At 38.2% G+C, this 22,550-nt stretch overlaps 2 pseudogenes across 1 annotated transcript in view; both read right to left on the reverse strand.

Moving 5' to 3' along the window:
* Positions 1-1,392: 1,392 nt before the first annotated feature.
* LOC123998681 lies at positions 1,393-6,685 on the reverse strand (annotated as a pseudogene).
* A 4,304-nt stretch (positions 6,686-10,989) lies between these two features.
* LOC123998675 overlaps positions 10,990-22,550 on the reverse strand; it is a 57,380-nt pseudogene continuing 45,819 nt past the window's right edge. Inside the window, exons 3-10 of the transcript XR_006832313.1 lie at positions 15,866-15,880; positions 15,438-15,483; positions 14,374-14,672; positions 13,888-14,172; positions 13,458-13,763; positions 12,805-13,119; positions 11,675-11,829; positions 10,990-11,219 (exon numbers count right to left, since the gene is read on the reverse strand). The product of XR_006832313.1 is annotated as an Ig mu chain C region membrane-bound form-like (transcript). The remainder of the gene's footprint in view (positions 11,220-11,674; positions 11,830-12,804; positions 13,120-13,457; positions 13,764-13,887; positions 14,173-14,373; positions 14,673-15,437; positions 15,484-15,865; positions 15,881-22,550) is intronic.

Raw genomic sequence — 22,550 nt, forward strand, 5'->3', positions numbered from 1 at the left:
TGGGTCGGCCGCCCACCTGTCGATTTCTTCCCACGACGTATACTCCATGCTTCTGCTGTCCATAACGTCCTCCTTTAGCTCCTGCCAGTTTACACACTGCTCGGTCTGTGAGTGGTGGGTGTTTCTCCCTCGTAAAACTGACTATCCTACCGATCCTCGACTTCGGAGATATCATCTACAAAATAGCTTCCAATACTCTACTCAGCAAACTGGATGCAGTCTATCACAGTGCCATCCATTTTTTTTTACCAAAGCCCCTTATACCACCCACCACTGCGACCTGTACGTTCTAGTTGACTGGCGCTCGCTACATATTCGTAGCCAGACCCACTGGCTCCAGGTCATCTATAAGTCTATGCTAGGTAAAGCTCCACCTTATCTCAGCTCACTGGTCACGATAACAACACCCACCCGTAGCACGCGTTCCAGCAGGTATATCTCACTGGTCATCCCCAAAGCCAACACCTCCTTTAGCCGCCTTTCCTTCCAGTTCTCTGCTGCCAGTGACTGGAACAAATTGCAAAAATCGCTGAAGCTGGAGACGTAGATTTCCCTCACTAACTTTAAACATCAGCTATCTGGGCAGCTAACCGATCGATGCAGCTGTACATAGTCTCTCTGTAAATAGCCCACCCAATCTACCTACCTCATCCCCATATTGGCTTTATTTACTTTTCTGCTCTTTGCACACCAGTATCTCTACTTGCACACCATTGTCTGCTCATTTATCACTCCAGCGTAAACCTGCTAAATTGTAATGTGTGTGTGTGTGTGTGTGTGTGTGTGTGTGTGTGTGTGTGTGTGTGTGTGTGTGTGTGTGTGTGTGTGTGTGTGTGTGTGCGTGCGTGCGTGCGTGCGTGCGTGCGTGCGTGCGTGCGTGCGTGCGTGCGTGCGTGCGTGTGTGTGTGTGTGTGTGTGTGTGTGTGTGTGTGTGTGTGTGTGTGTGTGTGTGTGTGTGTGTGTGTGTGTGTGTGTGTGTGTGTGTGTGTGTGTGCGTTGCGTTGCGTTGCGTTGCTATCATACATGCAATGTTTCTCTTCTTTCAAGGAAGTGTATTTGTAGCCCTGGCAGTTGCTGGACAGTTTCAGTGCCACAGGTGTGGTATCAAGGGGATAGAGAGAGAGAAGCTGCTTTTGCATGACACTATTGTTAGACAAGTTAGAGAACCAAGAAACCATCTCAGATTAACTGATAACAGAATGTTTAAGTCTTAGTTGAGTATTACAGATATAGCCTAACGTTGTTTAAATCTGTCCTGGGAGGGAATACAGCTGTAAATTGTCTCCATAGAAAACTCTGCCAAGCAGAAACACTCCCAGCAGAAATCAGTCATGTTTTTGGATATCTCCCAGGATTAGTATCCAGTGAATGTCTCAGTAAAAAGACAATGACTAGCTAAATCTTAGACTTTATTCAAGTGAAATAGATCACAGAGACATCAGAGGATACACTTAGATTTAAAGATAGTGTACAATAGAAATCAATGAAGGAAATATAACACATCACCATAATGTATTGGATATATACATAACATTATTAGTGAAGAACACTGTGCCATAACCATCTTTCTAATCTAGACACATCTATCTCTGCAGTCCATCATGTGTTCTTCACTGCTTCATCTGCAAAGAGGCAGAGACAGATACAGGTTATTACAGTAAACAGAGAGCAAAGTGGAACAACGTGGGTTACCTTTGGCCCACAAAGAGCTTCTCCTCAGTAAGGAGCAACTTTCGCTCCCAATCAAATCAAATCAGATGTTATTGGTCGGCAGGGTAGCCTAGAGGTTAGAGCGTTGGACTAGTAACTGAAAGGTTGCAAGTTGAAATCCCGAGCTGACAAGGTACAAATCTGTCGTTCTGCCCCTGAACAAGGCAGTTAACCCACTGTTCCTAGGCCGTCATTGAAAATAAGAATTTGTTCTTAACTGACTTGCCTAGTTAAATAAAGGTTTTAAAAAAACACATATTTAGCAGATGTTATTGCTAGTGTAGTGAAATGCTCACATTAAATTAAACACCTGCTAATGGCCTTCATCAGAAGTCTACAATCACGTGAAATAAGTGGTGTCAGTACCTTGACCAGGCTGAGTACTGTGCTGTAGGTGAGAGAGAGAAGAAAGAGGATGATAAAGGAGGAGGTGGTGGACCACAAGCTGCCGAACTCATCCTCAATGTTGTCCGTGCAGCTCAGAGCGAAGCCCGCCTCAGGCTCAGTCAGTAGGATGTTCCCTGAGAACAGGGAGAGAGACAGGTGGTGAGGAACGGATGTATACTTGTGTCTGCGTGTGTGTGTGTTTGTGTGTGTGTCTGTGTGTTCATGTGTGTTTGTATGTGTTCATGCGTGTTCATGTGTGTCTGTGTATTGTAAACCTGTATTGTATTAGTCTTTATCATATTCTAACAAATACAGCTAATTGAGTTCAAATGACATGTACACACACAGACACACACATCAACCCACAGAGAACACATAAAACTGATCTGTGCAGACTCATATCTTGGCCTAATATTATCATGCACAGTCACTCACATTATGTCAAACTACACCAATACACTAAATAGTACATCCATAACCACCTTACTGGAAGTATAATACTACCATGTAGGCTATTTAGTACTGTTGTCTTTTCATGACAATTGTCTTCATTATGTTTGATGTACAGTAGACCAGTATATTTTCTAATACTTTAAGCAATTGATATACGAACATCAAACCATGTGATCTCATATGCGGTATTGTTTATTAGCCAGCCTCCACATTAAGAAGACACATTGAACAATGACAAAGGACAACAACGGCAACACAAGACTGTGCAATAGCACTGACATTTTACACCACATTAGACTGTGCAATAGCACTGACATTTTACACCACATTAGACTGTGCAATAGCACTGACATTTTACACCACATTAGACTGTGCAATAGCACTGACATTTTACACCACATTAGACTGTGCAATAGCACTGACATTTTACACCACATTAGACTGGACAATATCACAATTGGCAATATGCTTACAGTCAACAAAACAATGACAACACTAACATGTTAACTTTAACTCAACAAGGACTACAATGAAAACATCATAGAGGATAACAGGGGATACACGTTGTAATTGGCTATTCTGACCCACAGAGGAGTCACTAAGGAGACACAACGACACAACACACATGTTAACATCACTTGTCTTCACATGAGTTACCCATGGACTTTGACACACTCCTCTCCTGAGGTGCTGTGTTGTTGTCCAAGCGGTGCTTGACGGCACATGCAAAAACCGAGTTTCCCTCCCACTTATTTTTTTTTTGACGGTGAAGACACTGGTGACAGAGTAGTTGCCTTCCGGGGTTTTCTGAGGAGGGCTGGTGACCCCATCCTGGTACTCGCCACTGTCCTCCTTCCACATGATGTAGATGTCACAGAGAGACGGGCTGACCACCAGGCACACCAGAGTCACATCCCCCTGCTTCTTGGTGTCTTCCTCCGGGAGAAGGTGAACGGACACTGAAGGGGCTCGACCTACAAGAGGATTGATTTTAAGGAGAAACGTTACACTCAAGTATGTGTAGGTACATATGAAAACCAGTATGTGAATATCAGTTTAAAATCAACCTAGTGGTCCTTAACTCTGGTTCTGGAGCAACACAGGAGTGTTCAGGTTTCTGTTCTAGTCCAGCACTAACACACCTGATTCAACTAAGCAAAGGTGATGATTAGTTAATGACTAGTTGATTTGCTGACTCAGGTGTGTTAGCGCTGGGCTGGAACAAAGGTCTGCACATCCTGTGTCTCCCTCTCCAGAACCTGGAGTAGGTGACCACTAATCACAACCACATTGAGATGTTTCAGTGACCTACTTCCTTTGGTGAAGCTGATGTCCTGAATGACCGGTGTGTCTTCACCTCTCTTCATGGCAGAACACTGGACATTGTTCACATTGGTCCACTCTGTCTGGTCTATGGTCAGTGTACTGACCCTGCTGTTCAGGTTGCCCTTTGATTCAACGATTCTTTCCGTCTCGTCCTTTCCGTTGACCTGCCAGGTGATAGTGGTACCAGCCACTGTGTTCTGGTCTGTAGCAGTGATGACACAGTCCAGCACTGCTTGGTTGTCCATGAACACCTTTTTCACACTCGGTGGGTTCAGAGTCACCGTCAGTGGTTCTGAAAAGGGAGAGAAGCAGTGTGAAAGCAGGACATGTTACTGATGAGGAACTACACTAAATAATAGAGATCCTGTGGGTGAACATGACATTATTTGTAGTACAGTCTTCTCCTATATACAGACCTGTTTTGGAGATTGTCTTGATGGTGGTTTGTCCCTGGTGCTGCACCACACAGCTGTACTTGACCTTGTTGTTCCAGTCAGTGTTGTTGACCTTCAGCAGACTGCTGGCTGAGTAGAGGCCTGATGGCTGTAGGCCTACAGTAGGAGTCTGGCCCTCCACCTCCTTGTCATTCTTCTTCCAGGTGACAGTGACTTTATTGGGGGTGAAATCTTCAATCATACACATCAGGTACTGGGTGGTGCCAATGGGCCCCGAAAGCAAAGACACTGATGGAGACTTTGAGACTGTGTAGCGGGAGGTAAAGAAAATGTCTGCATGTTAGTTTAACCCCTTATAGAAATAAGACATCCAGTGTAAACACCAAGTATCATTTTATAATCAGGTTTTCTAAACATAAATAGTTTACATCACAAACATTAAAATGCAATCTTAAGAAAAATAGAATCAACTTCATAAAGAAAATATATTTAATGACCAGATCTTACCTGGTTTATTGATGACTGCTGTCTGTTCACTTCCAAGATGTTCCACAGAACAAATGAAAGACTTTGAGTTTTCCCAGACGTTCTTAGACAAGCGGAGCTGACTGACTCCGATGTAGGCTCCCCCGCTCTGAACCGACGGGTACTGGACAAAGTCTGTCAGCGGACTCTTGCCGGCGTCTGTCCATTTGAAGGAGATTGAGGAAGGCGAAAAGCCGGTAGCGACACAACCAATGCTGTAGATGTCGTTAGTAGGGGTTCCACAGTTCGTAAGAGGGAATAGGGAAGAGGGGGCTGTGGTTGCTGCAAGAAAGAAAGAAAGGTGACATTTTATTTGAATGTACAAAAATGACCAGGAAACAACTAGGAATTACCATGGTAAAATGGTCATTACACAGTTATAACCTGAGAACTACTTATTCATTTAATCTTGCACTATAAGGCACCATTTAGTTCCATGTAGTTGGCTATCTTGTATTCTTTGTTGCATAACTACCACTATGTTTCTACTTTTATTAGTTGTATGTAGTGTACTACAAATACTTACTTTCAGGTTCCTTCTCAACAATGCAACAACAATAAGAAATAGCACAATATAAGAATATGAACATAAAGTCACTGGCTCAGAAGAACAGAATAAACATTTTAGAAAAGGTATAATACTGGAAGGTTCTTGATAACTTCAAAGTTCATTGGTTTGTAAAAACAAATCTAAATAGATACTACATTGTCACAGAGTCAAACTTGGTCAACAATGTATTTCCACAATATGTAACATTTTCTCTTAGACTGTACATTTCTGAGGAATGGGTTTCTATTTATAAGACTTTAGGAAACAAACTTCTGCATTATTCTACAACAGCAGATCCTAGAATTTGAGGAACTATTTGACTTTCAAGGAAATAAGCAAATTGAGGTAAACCATTTCTTTAGTTGACTACGAACAGGTCTTTTCAATTACATTTTGCATCTGAAAAATGAAAAAGACAAAAATATGTTCTTTCTACACACAAAATAGAATGGGAAAATTAAACATTCTATGGATATAATACATTTAAGTTTGCTTACCTGTTGAGACGGTGACTTGTGTCCCTTTACCCCAGTAGTCAAAAGCATCACAGTGCTCTGTCTCCATTCACTGCCTGTACAAAAACCCTGCACCTAAATAGACAGCTTAAAAGTCATGATAATGAATCCAACAGAGATGAAAATATAATGCAATATTGTAATATTATCAAACACCTGATTTCTTGAGGACAGATGTTGTGAATTCAGTTTTGTATACATTTAAAAAAAATATGCTCAGGTCCATGTCATGACATCACTCCATCAAAATATACTTTAAAAAATTGTAAAACAATTTACAATGAGGTTACATCAATATCAGACGATCATTTGAAGAATATTGTATGGTTTCTCCCCATTGTCCCAATCCTCATGCAGATATAATGCAGGTTTTGTCTCTGAGGTTTTTGTACAGCCTCATTTCACAGTGCCCCCCAGCCCATATCACAGTGATATACCCCAGCACAAAAACACCTCCTTCACATCTCCATAGGGATTCCATACAACTCTGTCTGCTCTCAGTGAGGTATAAGAAACATAAAACCATGCATAATACAATATATTATAACAATACTAACAACTCTAACAGTATCATATTCATCTTTGATTTGGTGGATTATTGTTTCTGACAAAAGGTGTATCCATTGTTAGTTTGGAACAGTTGTTTGCAAATGTATGGATTTAAGTGTTGCTGTCTAAAACCAAATATCATGGCTATGGCCAAAATCCTGTTTATGGTGAGATTTCATTAGGTTTACATTGATACCATTGTCCTGGGGTGTAATTATTTGACCTGTTCAGTCCATACAGGAGCAAAGGGTTTTTGTACGGTGTAATATCACTGTGGTATCCGTATATAGTCACAGTGATACACACCATAACAAAAACCTCCCACCAGAACCACACACCTGCTCTATGAGGACAACAACACATTCAGATGGTTGTGGATAGGTGATCATACACATATCTACTATTTCTTAGAATATTTTACGATATTGTTTACCTTCAGGAAACTGTTATGTAATATATATTATAGAAAATGTATTTATTATTTTGAATTAGAACATTTTACCTAAATCTTGCTGATACAATTCTTTATAACTGCTATAAACATGTATGAACCTTTCTTATAATATGCCTTTCTTATAATAATGTTAAATTTTTACCTAACTCAAAATCATTGTTATTTATGAAAGGTTTAACCTTCATTAATAGCTGTTATGTGTTCAGCATCAGTATGAATGGTTTAACCTTTAATAGTTGTTATTTAGTCAGCATCATTATTAATGGTTTAACCTTTAATAGTTGTTATTTAGTCAGCATCATTATTAATGGTTTAACCTTTAATAGTTGTTATTTAGTCAGCATCATTATGAATGGTTTAACCTTTAATAGTTGTTATTTAGTCAGCATCATTATGAATGGTTTAACATTTAATAGTTGTTATTTAGTCCGCATCATTATGAATGGTTTAACCTTTAATAGTTGTTATTTAGTCAGAATCCTTATGAATGGTTTAACCTTTAATAGTTGTTATTTAGTCAGCATCAGTATGAATGGTTTAACCTTTAATAGTTGTTATTTAGTCAGCATCAGTATGAATGGTTTAACCTTTAATAGTTGTTATTTAGTCAGCATCATTATGAATGGTTTAACCTTTAATAGTTGTTATTTAGTCAGCATCAGTATGAATGGTTTAACCTTTAATAGTTGTTATTTAGTCAGCATCATTATTAATGGTTTAACCTTTAATAGTTGTTATTTAGTCAGAATCCTTATGAATGGTTTAACCTTTAATAGTTGTTATTTAGTCAGCATCATTATGAATGGTTTAACCTTTAATAGTTGTTATTTAGTCAGCATCATTATTAATGGTTTAACCTTTAATAGTTGTTATTTAGTCAGAATCCTTATGAATGGTTTAACCTTTAATAGTTGTTATTTAGTCAGTATCATTATGAATGGTTTAACCTTTAATAGTTGTTATTTAGTCAGCATCAGTATGAATGGTTTAACCTTTAATAGTTGTTATTTAGTCAGCATCATTATGAATGGTTTAACCTTTAAAAGTTGTTATTTAGTCAGCATCAGTATGAATGGTTTAAGTCTTTAATAGTTGTTATTTAGTCAGCATCATTATTAATGGTTTAACCTTTAATAGTTGTTATTTAGTCAGAATCCTTATGAATGGTTTAACCTTTAATAGTTGTTATTTAGTCAGCATCATTATGAATGGTTTAACCTTTAATAGTTGTTATTTAGTCAGCATCAGTATGAATGGTTTAACCTTTAATAGTTGTTATTTAGTCAGCATCATTATGAATGGTTTAACCTTTAATAGTTGTTATTTAGTCAGCATCAGTATGAATGGTTTAACCTTTAATAGTTGTTATTTAGTCAGCATCATTATGAATGGTTTAACCTTTAATAGTTGTTATTTAGTCAGCATCATTATGAATGGTTTAACCTTTAATAGTTGTTATTTAGTCAGCATCAGTATGAATGGTTTAACCTTTAATAGTTGTTATTTAGTCAGCATCATTATTAATGGTTTAAGCTTTAATAGTTGTTATTTAGTCAGCATCATTATTAATGGTTTAACCTTTAATAGTTGTTATTTAGTCAGCATCATTATGAATGGTTTAACCTTTAATAGTTGTTATTTAGTCAGCATCATTATGAATGGTTTAACATTTAATAGTTGTTATTTAGTCAGCATCATTATTAATGGTTTAACCTTTAATAGTTGTTATTTAGTCAGAATCCTTATGAATGGTTTAACCTTTAATAGTTGTTATTTAGTCAGCATCATTATGAATGGTTTAACTTTTAATAGTTGTTATTTAGTCAGCATCATTATTAATGGTTTAACCTTTAATAGTTGTTATTTAGTCAGCATCATTATGAATGGTTTAACCTTTAATAGTTGTTATTTAGTCAGCATCATTATGAATGGTTTAACCTTTAATAGTTGTTATTTAGTCAGCATTATGAATGGTTTAAGCTTTAATAGTTGGTATTTAGTCAGCATCATTATGAATGGTTTAACATTTAATAGTTGTTATTTAGTCAGCATCATTATGAATGGTTTAACCTTTAATAGTTGTTATTTAATCAGCATCATTATGAATGGTTTAACCTTTAATAGCTGTTATTTAGTCAACATCATTATGAATGGTTTAACCTTTAATAGTTGTTATTTAGTCAGCATCATTATGAATGGTTTAACCTTTAATAGCTGTTATTTAGTCAGCATCATTATTAATGGTTTAACCTTTAATAGCTGTTATTTAGTCAACATCATTATGAATGGTTTAACCTTTAATAGTTGTTATTTAGTCAGTATCATTATGAATGGTTTAATCTTTAATAGCTGTTATTTAGTCAGTATCATTATGAATGGTTTGGTTGTTTACAATCTTTAGCACTAATTTAACAAATAACAAACTTTGATTCGATTAATTTAAAAAAATAACTATTCTCCCTCCTATTCTTTCCTTGCCAACCGTGTTCCCTCGTATCGTCGGCTCCTATCTCCCGCTGCCTCTGCTCTCCTTAGTGCCTCCACCTGTTCCCATGGGAGGCGATCTAATCCGGCCAATATCTCCTCCCAAGTGTAACAACCTTTACCATCCAACACGTCTTCCCATGTCCATTCTCCAAATAATTCATCCTCCCTTTGCTGCTCCAGCTGTCGCTGCCTGTTTAAACCAGCGCCTCTCCGTTTTTTTCCGGCGTGTCTTTTTCTTTGACTCGATTCGCCTGTAGCTCTCTTCGCACTGCTGAAGCGAATTCCAGGCGGGCTCCTGCACTCGCTCTGGGTCGGCCGCCCACCTGTCGATTTCTTCCCACGACGTATACTCCATGCTTCTGCTGTCCATAACGTCCTCCTTTAGCTCCTGCCAGTTTACACACTGCTCGGTCTGTGAGTGGTGGGTGTTTCTCCCTCGTAAAACTGACTATCCTACCGATCCTCGACTTCGGAGATATCATCTACAAAATAGCTTCCAATACTCTACTCAGCAAACTGGATGCAGTCTATCACAGTGCCATCCATTTTTTTTTACCAAAGCCCCTTATACCACCCACCACTGCGACCTGTACGTTCTAGTTGACTGGCGCTCGCTACATATTCGTAGCCAGACCCACTGGCTCCAGGTCATCTATAAGTCTATGCTAGGTAAAGCTCCACCTTATCTCAGCTCACTGGTCACGATAACAACACCCACCCGTAGCACGCGTTCCAGCAGGTATATCTCACTGGTCATCCCCAAAGCCAACACCTCTTTAGCCGCCTTTCCTTCCAGTTCTCTGCTGCCAGTGACTGGAACAAATTGCAAAAATCGCTGAAGCTGGAGACGTAGATTTCCCTCACTAACTTTAAACATCAGCTATCTGGGCAGCTAACCGATCGATGCAGCTGTACATAGTCTCTCTGTAAATAGCCCACCCAATCTACCTACCTCATCCCCATATTGGCTTTATTTACTTTTCTGCTCTTTGCACACCAGTATCTCTACTTGCACACCATTGTCTGCTCATTTATCACTCCAGCGTAAACCTGCTAAATTGTAATGTGTGTGTGTGTGTGTGTGTGTGTGTGTGTGTGTGTGTGTGTGTGTGTGCGTGCGTGCGTGCGTGCGTGCGTGCGTGCGTGCGTGTGTGTGTGTGTGTGTGTGTGTGTGTGTGTGTGTGTGTGTGTGTGTGTGTGTGTGTGTGTGTGTGTGTGTGTGTGTGTGTGTGTGCGTTGCGTTGCGTTGCGTTGCGTTGCTATCATACATGCAATGTTTCTCTTCTTTCAAGGAAGTGTATTTGTAGCCCTGGCAGTTGCTGGACAGTTTCAGTGCCACAGGTGTGGTATCAAGGGGATAGAGAGAGAGGAAGCTGCTTTTGCATGACACTATTGTTAGACAAGTTAGAGAACCAAGAAACCATCTCAGATTAACTGATAACAGAATGTTTAAGTCTTAGTTGAGTATTACAGATATAGCCTAACGTTGTTTAAATCTGTCCTGGGAGGGAATACAGCTGTAAATTGTCTCCATAGAAAACTCTGCCAAGCAGAAACACTCCCAGCAGAAATCAGTCATGTTTTTGGATATCTCCCAGGATTAGTATCCAGTGAATGTCTCAGTAAAAAGACAATGACTAGCTAAATCTTAGACTTTATTCAAGTGAAATAGATCACAGAGACATCAGAGGATACACTTAGATTTAAAGATAGTGTACAATAGAAATCAATGAAGGAAATATAACACATCACCATAATGTATTGGATATATACATAACATTATTAGTGAAGAACACTGTGCCATAACCATCTTTCTAATCTAGACACATCTATCTCTGCAGTCCATCATGTGTTCTTCACTGCTTCATCTGCAAAGAGGCAGAGACAGATACAGGTTATTACAGTAAACAGAGAGCAAAGTGGAACAACGTGGGTTACCTTTGGCCCACAAAGAGCTTCTCCTCAGTAAGGAGCAACTTTCGCTCCCAATCAAATCAAATCAGATGTTATTGGTCGGCAGGGTAGCCTAGAGGTTAGAGCGTTGGACTAGTAACTGAAAGGTTGCAAGTTGAAATCCCCGAGCTGACAAGGTACAAATCTGTCGTTCTGCCCCTGAACAAGGCAGTTAACCCACTGTTCCTAGGCCGTCATTGAAAATAAGAATTTGTTCTTAACTGACTTGCCTAGTTAAATAAAGGTTTTAAAAAAACACATATTTAGCAGATGTTATTGCTAGTGTAGTGAAATGCTCACATTAAATTAAACACCTGCTAATGGCCTTCATCAGAAGTCTACAATCACGTGAAATAAGTGGTGTCAGTACCTTGACCAGGCTGAGTACTGTGCTGTAGGTGAGAGAGAGAAGAAAGAGGATGATAAAGGAGGAGGTGGTGGACCACAAGCTGCCGAACTCATCCTCAACGTTGTCCGTGCAGCTCAGAGCGAAGCCCGCCTCAGGCTCAGTCAGTAGGATGTTCCCTGAGAACAGGGAGAGAGACAGGTGGTGAGGAACGGATGTATACTTGTGTCTGCGTGTGTGTGTGTTTGTGTGTGTGTCTGTGTGTTCATGTGTGTTTGTATGTGTTCATGCGTGTTCATGTGTGTCTGTGTATTGTAAACCTGTATTGTATTAGTCTTTATCATATTCTAACAAATACAGCTAATTGAGTTCAAATGACATGTACACACACAGACACACACATCAACCCACAGAGAACACATAAAACTGATCTGTGCAGACTCATATCTTGGCCTAATATTATCATGCACAGTCACTCACATTATGTCAAACTACACCAATACACTAAATAGTACATCCATAACCACCTTACTGGAAGTATAATACTACCATGTAGGCTATTTAGTACTGTTGTCTTTTCATGACAATTGTCTTCATTATGTTTGATGTACAGTAGACCAGTATATTTTCTAATACTTTAAGCAATTGATATACGAACATCAAACCATGTGATCTCATATGCGGTATTGTTTATTAGCCAGCCTCCACATTAAGAAGACACATTGAACAATGACAAAGGACAACAACGGCAACACAAGACTGTGCAATAGCACTGACATTTTACACCACATTAGACTGTGCAATAGCACTGACATTTTACACCACATTAGACTGTGCAATAGCACTGACATTTTACACCACATTAGACTGTGCAATAGCACTGACATTTTACACCACATTAGACTGTGCAATAGCACTGACATTTTACACCACATTAGACTGGACAATATCACAATTGGCAATATGCTTACAGTCAACAAAACAATGACAACACTAACATGTTAACTTTAACTCAACAAGGACTACAATGAAAACATCATAGAGGATAACAGGGATACACGTTGTAATTGGCTATTCTGACCCACAGAGGAGTCACTAAGGAGACACAACGACACAACACACATGTTAACATCACTTGTCTTCACATGAGTTACCCATGGACTTTGACACACTCCTCTCCTGAGGTGCTGTGTTGTTGTCCAAGCGGTGCTTGACGGCACATGCAAAAACCGAGTTTCCCTCCCACTTATTTTTTTTGACGGTGAAGACACTGGTGACAGAGTAGTTGCCTTCCGGGGTTTTCTGAGGAGGGCTGGTGACCCCATCCTGGTACTCGCCACTGTCCTCCTTCCACATGATGTAGATGTCACAGAGAGACGGGCTGACCACCAGGCACACCAGAGTCACATCCCCCTGCTTCTTGGTGTCTTCCTCCGGGAGAAGGTGAACGGACACTGAAGGGGCTCGACCTACAAGAGGATTGATTTTAAGGAGAAACGTTACACTCAAGTATGTGTAGGTACATATGAAAACCAGTATGTGAATATCAGTTTAAAATCAACCTAGTGGTCCTTAACTCTGGTTCTGGAGCAACACAGGAGTGTTCAGGTTTCTGTTCTAGTCCAGCACTAACACACCTGATTCAACTAAGCAAAGGTGATGATTAGTTAATGACTAGTTGATTTGCTGACTCAGGTGTGTTAGCGCTGGGCTGGAACAAAGGTCTGCACATCCTGTGTCTCCCTCTCCAGAACCTGGAGTAGGTGACCACTAATCACAACCACATTGAGATGTTTCAGTGACCTACTTCCTTTGGTGAAGCTGATGTCCTGAATGACCGGTGTGTCTTCACCTCTCTTCATGGCAGAACACTGGACATTGTTCACATTGGTCCACTCTGTCTGGTCTATGGTCAGTGTACTGACCCTGCTGTTCAGGTTGCCCTTTGATTCAACGATTCTTTCCGTCTCGTCCTTTCCGTTGACCTGCCAGGTGATAGTGGTACCAGCCACTGTGTTCTGGTCTGTAGCAGTGATGACACAGTCCAGCACTGCTTGGTTGTCCATGAACACCTTTTTCACACTCGGTGGGTTCAGAGTCACCGTCAGTGGTTCTGAAAAGGGAGAGAAGCAGTGTGAAAGCAGGACATGTTACTGATGAGGAACTACACTAAATAATAGAGATCCTGTGGGTGAACATGACATTATTTGTAGTACAGTCTTCTCCTATATACAGACCTGTTTTGGAGATTGTCTTGATGGTGGTTTGTCCCTGGTGCTGCACCACACAGCTGTACTTGACCTTGTTGTTCCAGTCAGTGTTGTTGACCTTCAGCAGACTGCTGGCTGAGTAGAGGCCTGATGGCTGTAGGCCTACAGTAGGAGTCTGGCCCTCCACCTCCTTGTCATTCTTCTTCCAGGTGACAGTGACTTTATTGGGGGTGAAATCTTCAATCATACACATCAGGTACTGGGTGGTGCCAATGGGCCCCGAAAGCAAAGACACTGATGGAGACTTTGAGACTGTGTAGCGGGAGGTAAAGAAAATGTCTGCATGTTAGTTTAACCCCTTATAGAAATAAGACATCCAGTGTAAACACCAAGTATCATTTTATAATCAGGTTTTCTAAACATAAATAGTTTACATCACAAACATTAAAATGCAATCTTAAGAAAAATAGAATCAACTTCATAAAGAAAATATATTTAATGACCAGATCTTACCTGGTTTATTGATGACTGCTGTCTGTTCACTTCCAAGATGTTCCACAGAACAAATGAAAGACTTTGAGTTTTCCCAGACGTTCTTAGACAAGCGGAGCTGACTGACTCCGATGTAGGCTCCCCGCTCTGAACCGACGGGTACTGGACAAAGTCTGTCAGCGGACTCTTGCCGGCGTCTGTCCATTTGAAGGAGATTGAGGAAGGCGAAAAGCCGGTAGCGACACAACCAATGCTGTAGATGTCGTTAGTAGGGGTTCCACAGTTCGTAAGAGGGAATAGGGAAGAGGGGGCTGTGGTTGCTGCAAGAAAGAAAGAAAGGTGACATTTTATTTGAATGTACAAAAATGACCAGGAAACAACTAGGAATTACCATGGTAAAATGGTCATTACACAGTTATAACCTGAGAACTACTTATTCATTTAATCTTGCACTATAAGGCACCATTTAGTTCCATGTAGTTGGCTATCTTGTATTCTTTGTTGCATAACTACCACTATGTTTCTACTTTTATTAGTTGTATGTAGTGTACTACAAATACTTACTTTCAGGTTCCTTCTCAACAATGCAACAACAATAAGAAATAGCACAATATAAGAATATGAACATAAAGTCACTGGCTCAGAAGAACAGAATAAACATTTTAGAAAAGGTATAATACTGGAAGGTTCTTGATAACTTCAAAGTTCATTGGTTTGTAAAAACAAATCTAAATAGATACTACATTGTCACAGAGTCAAACTTGGTCAACAATGTATTTCCACAATATGTAACATTTTCTCTTAGACTGTACATTTCTGAGGAATGGGTTTCTATTTATAAGACTTTAGGAAACAAACTTCTGCATTATTCTACAACAGCAGATCCTAGAATTTGAGGAACTATTTGACTTTCAAGGAAATAAGCAAATTGAGGTAAACCATTTCTTTAGTTGACTACGAACAGGTCTTTTCAATTACATTTTGCATCTGAAAAATGAAAAAGACAAAAATATGTTCTTTCTACACACAAAATAGAATGGGAAAATTAAACATTCTATGGATATAATACATTTAAGTTTGCTTACCTGTTGAGACGGTGACTTGTGTCCCTTTACCCCAGTAGTCAAAAGCATCACAGTGCTCTGTCTCCATTCACTGCCTGTACAAAAACCCTGCACCTAAATAGACAGCTTAAAAGTCATGATAATGAATCCAACAGAGATGAAAATATAATGCAATATTGTAATATTATCAAACACCTGATTTCTTGAGGACAGATGTTGTGAATTCAGTTTTGTATACATTTAAAAAAAATATGCTCAGGTCCATGTCATGACATCACTCCATCAAAATATACTTTAAAAAATTGTAAAACAATTTACAATGAGGTTACATCAATATCAGACGATCATTTGAAGAATATTGTATGGTTTCTCCCCATTGTCCCAATCCTCATGCAGATATAATGCAGGTTTTGTCTCTGAGGTTTTTGTACAGCCTCATTTCACAGTGCCCCCCAGCCCATATCACAGTGATATACCCCAGCACAAAAACACCTCCTTCACATCTCCATAGGGATTCCATACAACTCTGTCTGCTCTCAGTGAGGTATAAGAAACATAAAACCATGCATAATACAATATATTATAACAATACTAACAACTCTAACAGTATCATATTCATCTTTGATTTGGTGGATTATTGTTTCTGACAAAAGGTGTATCCATTGTTAGTTTGGAACAGTTGTTTGCAAATGTATGGATTTAAGTGTTGCTGTCTAAAACCAAATATCATGGCTATGGCCAAAATCCTGTTTATGGTGAGATTTCATTAGGTTTACATTGATACCATTGTCCTGGGGTGTAATTATTTGACCTGTTCAGTCCATACAGGAGCAAAGGGTTTTTGTACGGTGTAATATCACTGTGGTATCCGTATATAGTCACAGTGATACACACCATAACAAAAACCTCCCACCAGAACCACACACCTGCTCTATGAGGACAACAACACATTCAGATGGTTGTGGATAGGTGATCATACACATATCTACTATTTCTTAGAATATTTTACGATATTGTTTACCTTCAGGAAACTGTTATGTAATATATATTATAGAAAATGTATTTATTATTTTGAATTAGAACATTTTACCTAAATCTTGCTGATACAATTCTTTATAACTGCTATAAACATGTATGAACCTTTCTTATAATATGCCTTTCTTATAATAATGTTAAATTTTTACCTAACTCAAAATCATTGTTATTTATGAAAGGTTTAACCTTCATTAATAGCTGTTATGTGTTCAGCATCAGTATGAATGGTTTAACCTTTAATAGTTGTTATTTAGTCAGCATCATTATTAATGGTTTAACCTTTAATAGTTGTTATTTAGTCAGCATCATTATTAATGGTTTAACCTTTAATAGTTGTTATTTAGTCAGCATCATTATGAATGGTTTAACCTTTAATAGTTGTTATTTAGTCAGCATCATTATGAATGGTTTAACATTTAATAGTTGTTATTTAGTCCGCATCATTATGAATGGTTTAACCTTTAATAGTTGTTATTTAGTCAGAATCCTTATGAATGGTTTAACCTTTAATAGTTGTTATTTAGTCAGCATCAGTATGAATGGTTTAACCTTTAATAGTTGTTATTTAGTCAGCATCAGTATGAATGGTTTAACCTTTAATAGTTGTTATTTAGTCAGCATCATTATGAATGGTTTAACCTTTAATAGTTGTTATTTAGTCAGCATCAGTATGAATGGTTTAACCTTTAATAGTTGTTATTTAGTCAGCATCATTATTAATGGTTTAACCTTTAATAGTTGTTATTTAGTCAGAATCCTTATGAATGGTTTAACCTTTAATAGTTGTTATTTAGTCAGCATCATTATGAATGGTTTAACCTTTAATAGTTGTTATTTAGTCAGCATCATTATTAATGGTTTAACCTTTAATAGTTGTTATTTAGTCAGAATCCTTATGAATGGTTTAACCTTTAATAGTTGTTATTTAGTCAGTATCATTATGAATGGTTTAACCTTTAATAGTTGTTATTTAGTCAGCATCAGTATGAATGGTTTAACCTTTAATAGTTGTTATTTAGTCAGCATCATTATGAATGGTTTAACCTTTAAAAGTTGTTATTTAGTCAGCATCAGTATGAATGGTTTAACCTTTAATAGTTGTTATTTAGTCAGCATCATTATTAATGGTTTAACCTTTAATAGTTGTTATTTAGTCAGAATCCTTATGAATGGTTTAACCTTTAATAGTTGTTATTTAGTCAGCATCATTATGAATGGTTTAACCTTTAATAGTTGTTATTTAGTCAGCATCAGTATGAATGGTTTAAACTTTAATAGTTGTTATTTAGTCAGCATCATTATGAATGGTTTAACCTTTAATAGTTGTTATTTAGTCAGCATCAGTATGAATGGTTTAACCTTTAATAGTTGTTATTTAGTCAGCATCATTATGAATGGTTTAACCTTTAATAGTTGTTATTTAGTCAGCATCATTATGAATGGTTTAACCTTTAATAGTTGTTATTTAGTCAGCATCAGTATGAATGGTTTAACCTTTAATAGTTGTTATTTAGTCAGCATCATTATTAATGGTTTAACCTTTAATAGTTGTTATTTAGTCAGCATCATTATTAATGGTTTAACCTTTAATAGTTGTTATTTAGTCAGCATCATTATGAATGGTTTAACCTTTAATAGTTGTTATTTAGTCAGCATCATTATGAATGGTTTAACATTTAATAGTTGTTATTTAGTCAGCATCATTATTAATGGTTTAACCTTTAATAGTTGTTATTTAGTCAGAATCCTTATGAATGGTTTAACCTTTAATAGTTGTTATTTAGTCAGCATCATTATGAATGGTTTAACTTTTAATAGTTGTTATTTAGTCAGCATCATTATTAATGGTTTAACCTTTAATAGTTGTTATTTAGTCAGCATCATTATGAATGGTTTAACCTTTAATAGTTGTTATTTAGTCAGCATCATTATGAATGGTTTAACCTTTAATAGTTGTTATTTAGTCAGCATTATGAATGGTTTAAGCTTTAATAGTTGGTATTTAGTCAGCATCATTATGAATGGTTTAACATTTAATAGTTGTTATTTAGTCAGCATCATTATGAATGGTTTAACCTTTAATAGTTGTTATTTAATCAGCATCATTATGAATGGTTTAACCTTTAATAGCTGTTATTTAGTCAACATCATTATGAATGGTTTAACCTTTAATAGTTGTTATTTAGTCAGCATCATTATGAATGGTTTAACCTTTAATAGCTGTTATTTAGTCAGCATCATTATTAATGGTTTAACCTTTAATAGCTGTTATTTAGTCAACATCATTATGAATGGTTTAACCTTTAATAGTTGTTATTTAGTCAGTATCATTATGAATGGTTTAATCTTTAATAGCTGTTATTTAGTCAGTATCATTATGAATGGTTTGGTTGTTTACAATCTTTAGCACTAATTTAACAAATAACAAACTTTGATTCGATTAATTTAAAAAAATAACTATTCTCCCTCCTATTCTTTCCTTGCCAACCGTGTTCCCTCGTATCGTCGGCTCCTATCTCCCGCTGCCTCTGCTCTCCTTAGTGCCTCCACCTGTTCCCATGGGAGGCGATCTAATCCGGCCAATATCTCCTCCCAAGTGTAACAACCTTTACCATCCAACACGTCTTCCCATGTCCATTCTCCAAATAATTCATCCTCCCTTTGCTGCTCCAGCTGTCGCTGCCTGTTTAAACCAGCGCCTCTCCGTTTTTTTCCGGCGTGTCTTTTTCTTTGACTCGATTCGCCTGTAGCTCTCTTCGCACTGCTGAAGCGAATTCCAGGCGGGCTCCTGCACTCGCTCTGGGTCGGCCGCCCACCTGTCGATTTCTTCCCACGACGTATACTCCATGCTTCTGCTGTCCATAACGTCCTCCTTTAGCTCCTGCCAGTTTACACACTGCTCGGTCTGTGAGTGGTGGGTGTTTCTGTAACGACGTTTGTCTGTTGTAAGAAGAGAGTCAGACCGAAATGCAGCGTGTAGGTTACTCATGACTTTAATGAATGAAACCGGTACATGAAATAACTGATATAAGAAAACAACAAAACGGAACGTGAAACTAATTACAGCCTATCTGGTGACTACTACACAGAGACAGGAACAAACACCCACAAAATACAAAGCGAACTCAGGCTACCTAAATACGGTTCCCAATCCGAGACAACGAGAATCACCTGACTCCAATTGAGAATCGCCTCAGGCAGCCAAGCCTAACTAGACACACCCCTAATCATACACAATCCCAATTAATACAAACCCCAATACGAAACACAACATATAAACCCATGTCACACCCTGGCCTACCCAAACATATACCAAAAACACAAAATACAATGACCAAGGCGTGACAATAGTAATATTTATTTAAACATATACAGGAGGCAGCTGCCGGCAGCAGAATCAGAGATGCAGTGAACATGGTTTGTGTGGAAGCTGAACTGATGGGAACAATACTTATTTACTCCAACTAGGTGAAGGAGAGACAGACCCTTCTACATATACTGTACAAAGAGGGGAATGTATTTGCATCAAGTCTGAGATTTAGGATTAATGCAGAAGTACAGTTAATAAATGACGAGTATCAAGGTGACATGTTGAGTAGAACATATTTTTTATTGTAATAATACAATTATCTGTTATGAAATGCATTGTGCAGCATTATGAATGGTTCTGTTCTGCTCGTGGTGTACAGTATGTCATTCTAATCATTATCATTGATGCACAGATGGAGATAATCTAACTATCGGTGTCCAGCAAAGATACAGTATATACAGTCCATGGCCTATTACTCTTTTCATATAACAGTAAAAATCTGCTATCAAAATGCTGTGTTTATATTTAATTATGCTCAATTAGGACATTAATTCCTACCAGTAATTCAAACTCCTAATTGGATTAGACTAATATACAAGTGAATGTAAATAAGCTGTCATGAAGATGATATTTACTGACTAACATGGCCAGAGTGGTTTAAGCTTCATTGAGCTTGATGGGGAATGGTATGCTGTGAATACACTTATGCTGGATCCTCAGTTTATTGTCTGTCTTACATACTATTAAGACTATTCCAGTGAGAGAAGTGCTTAGTCAGTTTTTGTACAGCCCTGTAGACTCCTGTGTCACTGTGTCTCTGGCACAATAATAAACAGCAGAGTCTTGAGTCTTCAGACTGTTCATCTGGAGATACACCTGCTGCTTGCTGTTGTCTCTGGAGATTGTGAACCGACCCTGAACAGACTGGGTGTAGTAAGAGCTACCACTCCCAATAGTTGCGTTGCACTCCAGTCCTTTCCCAGGTGCCTGTCTGATCCAAGCATACCAATCATGGCCACTAAACCCAGTATATGTACAAGTCAGTTTTTTATCTACAGATTCAGACTGAGTTGCTGTCTGACCATGAATTCCTGTGGAGACAAAGTAACATTAGAAAAAATCCCTGGATTCGAAATCTCACATAACAATCTGTAAAAGTACATCCAGTCTTAAAATGTTCCCCTGTCAACCCTATAATCATCAGTAGTAAAGCAATAGTATATTTCATAATGAACTGTCAGAAGTTATGGTGTGTCTCTGTTCTTCAGTCTAGTCAGTGCTTCACTCATCTCCTCCACTCTGCATCTCCTCCACTCCCCCTCTGCTGCTACTCGCTGTTTATTATCTATGCTCCAATGCTTTGCCTTCAGCTTGTCGTATCCATCCAGGAGAGTAAGAAGTCGGAGGTTTACATACAGTTGAAGTCGGAAGTTTACATACACTTACAGTGGGGCAAAAAAGTATTTAGTCAGCCACCAATTGTGCAAGTTCTCCCACTTAAAAAGATAATTATTTTCCACCATAATTTGCAAATAAATTCATTAAAAATCCTACAATATAATTTTCTGGATTTTTTTTCTCATTTTGTCTGTCATAGTTGAAGTGTACTTATGATGAAAACTACAGGCCTCTCTCATCTTTTTAAGTGGAGGGTGACGTGTGGGCCCAATAGATCAGCCTGTCGCGGACAGAAGACGGAAGGTGGGGAGTGGGCTCAGTGCCTAATGCCCGCTCAATGTCTGCGTCCAGCTCCCACACCACCGGGGCCACCAGGTAAGAGGCCGGAAGTATGGGAGTGGGATCCATGGGCCGCTCCTCTGTGTCATACAGCCGGGACAATGCGTCTGCCTTAAAGTTCTGGGAGCCTGGTCTGTATGTAAGGGAACACCCCCTCGAAATGGACAAAAATGAATGGGAACATATTGGCACTGTACAAAACATATACAAGTGTCCAATACCACTCAATTGGAAGTCGTTTCATTCAAAGTTGATTTCAAATGCCATATGGCAAGTACCAAGTGTAACACTGAAAAAATCCAATAGATGGCGAGTGCGCTCCACCGTAATTTTTCATATTGCAAATGTAACACAAGTCAAGACCTAAGAGTAAAATTTAGAAAATTGGAACATTTTGTCAAAAACTTATCACCCCCTTAAAAAAGTGCTTTCAGGACCGTTTTTCGAATTCATTTCGATTTCTTTTGTCAATTACACATGTGTAAGAACTATATGAACATACTTTTGTCAAATTTTGTTATCATAATTTTAAAAAAAAATGTTTACTTGTCCATAAGGCATATGTTTTGTCCATTATGATTTCATAGAAAGTCAAAGTCGAAATTTGAAAAAAAATACAAAACCTATCATCCCCTAGAAAAGTGCTTTCTGCACCGTTTTACGATATTCTTTCGATTTTTTGGTCAATTACACGTATAAGAACTGTATGAACATACTTTATCATACTTGATTATCATATATATTTTTTTACTTGTCCATAAGGCATATGTTTTGTCAATTTGCAATATGATTTCATAGGAAGTCAAAAGTCGAAGTCAAAAGTCATTTTTATTTTGTTGCTAAATGCCATAAGCAATGTCCAAATGCAATATGAAAGATTTGAAAGTGCCAAATCAGGATGTTATGTCCATTTGCCATGTACGATCAATGGAAGTCGGTTTACAAACCCAAAAGTCAGTGAACCATGTCCAAAAGGCATTTATCCTGCCAAAATGATATATAGCACTATGTTAAGCCATGAATCAACCTAGATGGTCTATTTGTCATGTATG

The sequence above is a fragment of the Oncorhynchus gorbuscha genome, linkage group LG16, assembly GCF_021184085.1.
Source record: "Oncorhynchus gorbuscha isolate QuinsamMale2020 ecotype Even-year linkage group LG16, OgorEven_v1.0, whole genome shotgun sequence".
Lineage (NCBI taxonomy): Eukaryota > Metazoa > Chordata > Actinopteri > Salmoniformes > Salmonidae > Oncorhynchus > Oncorhynchus gorbuscha.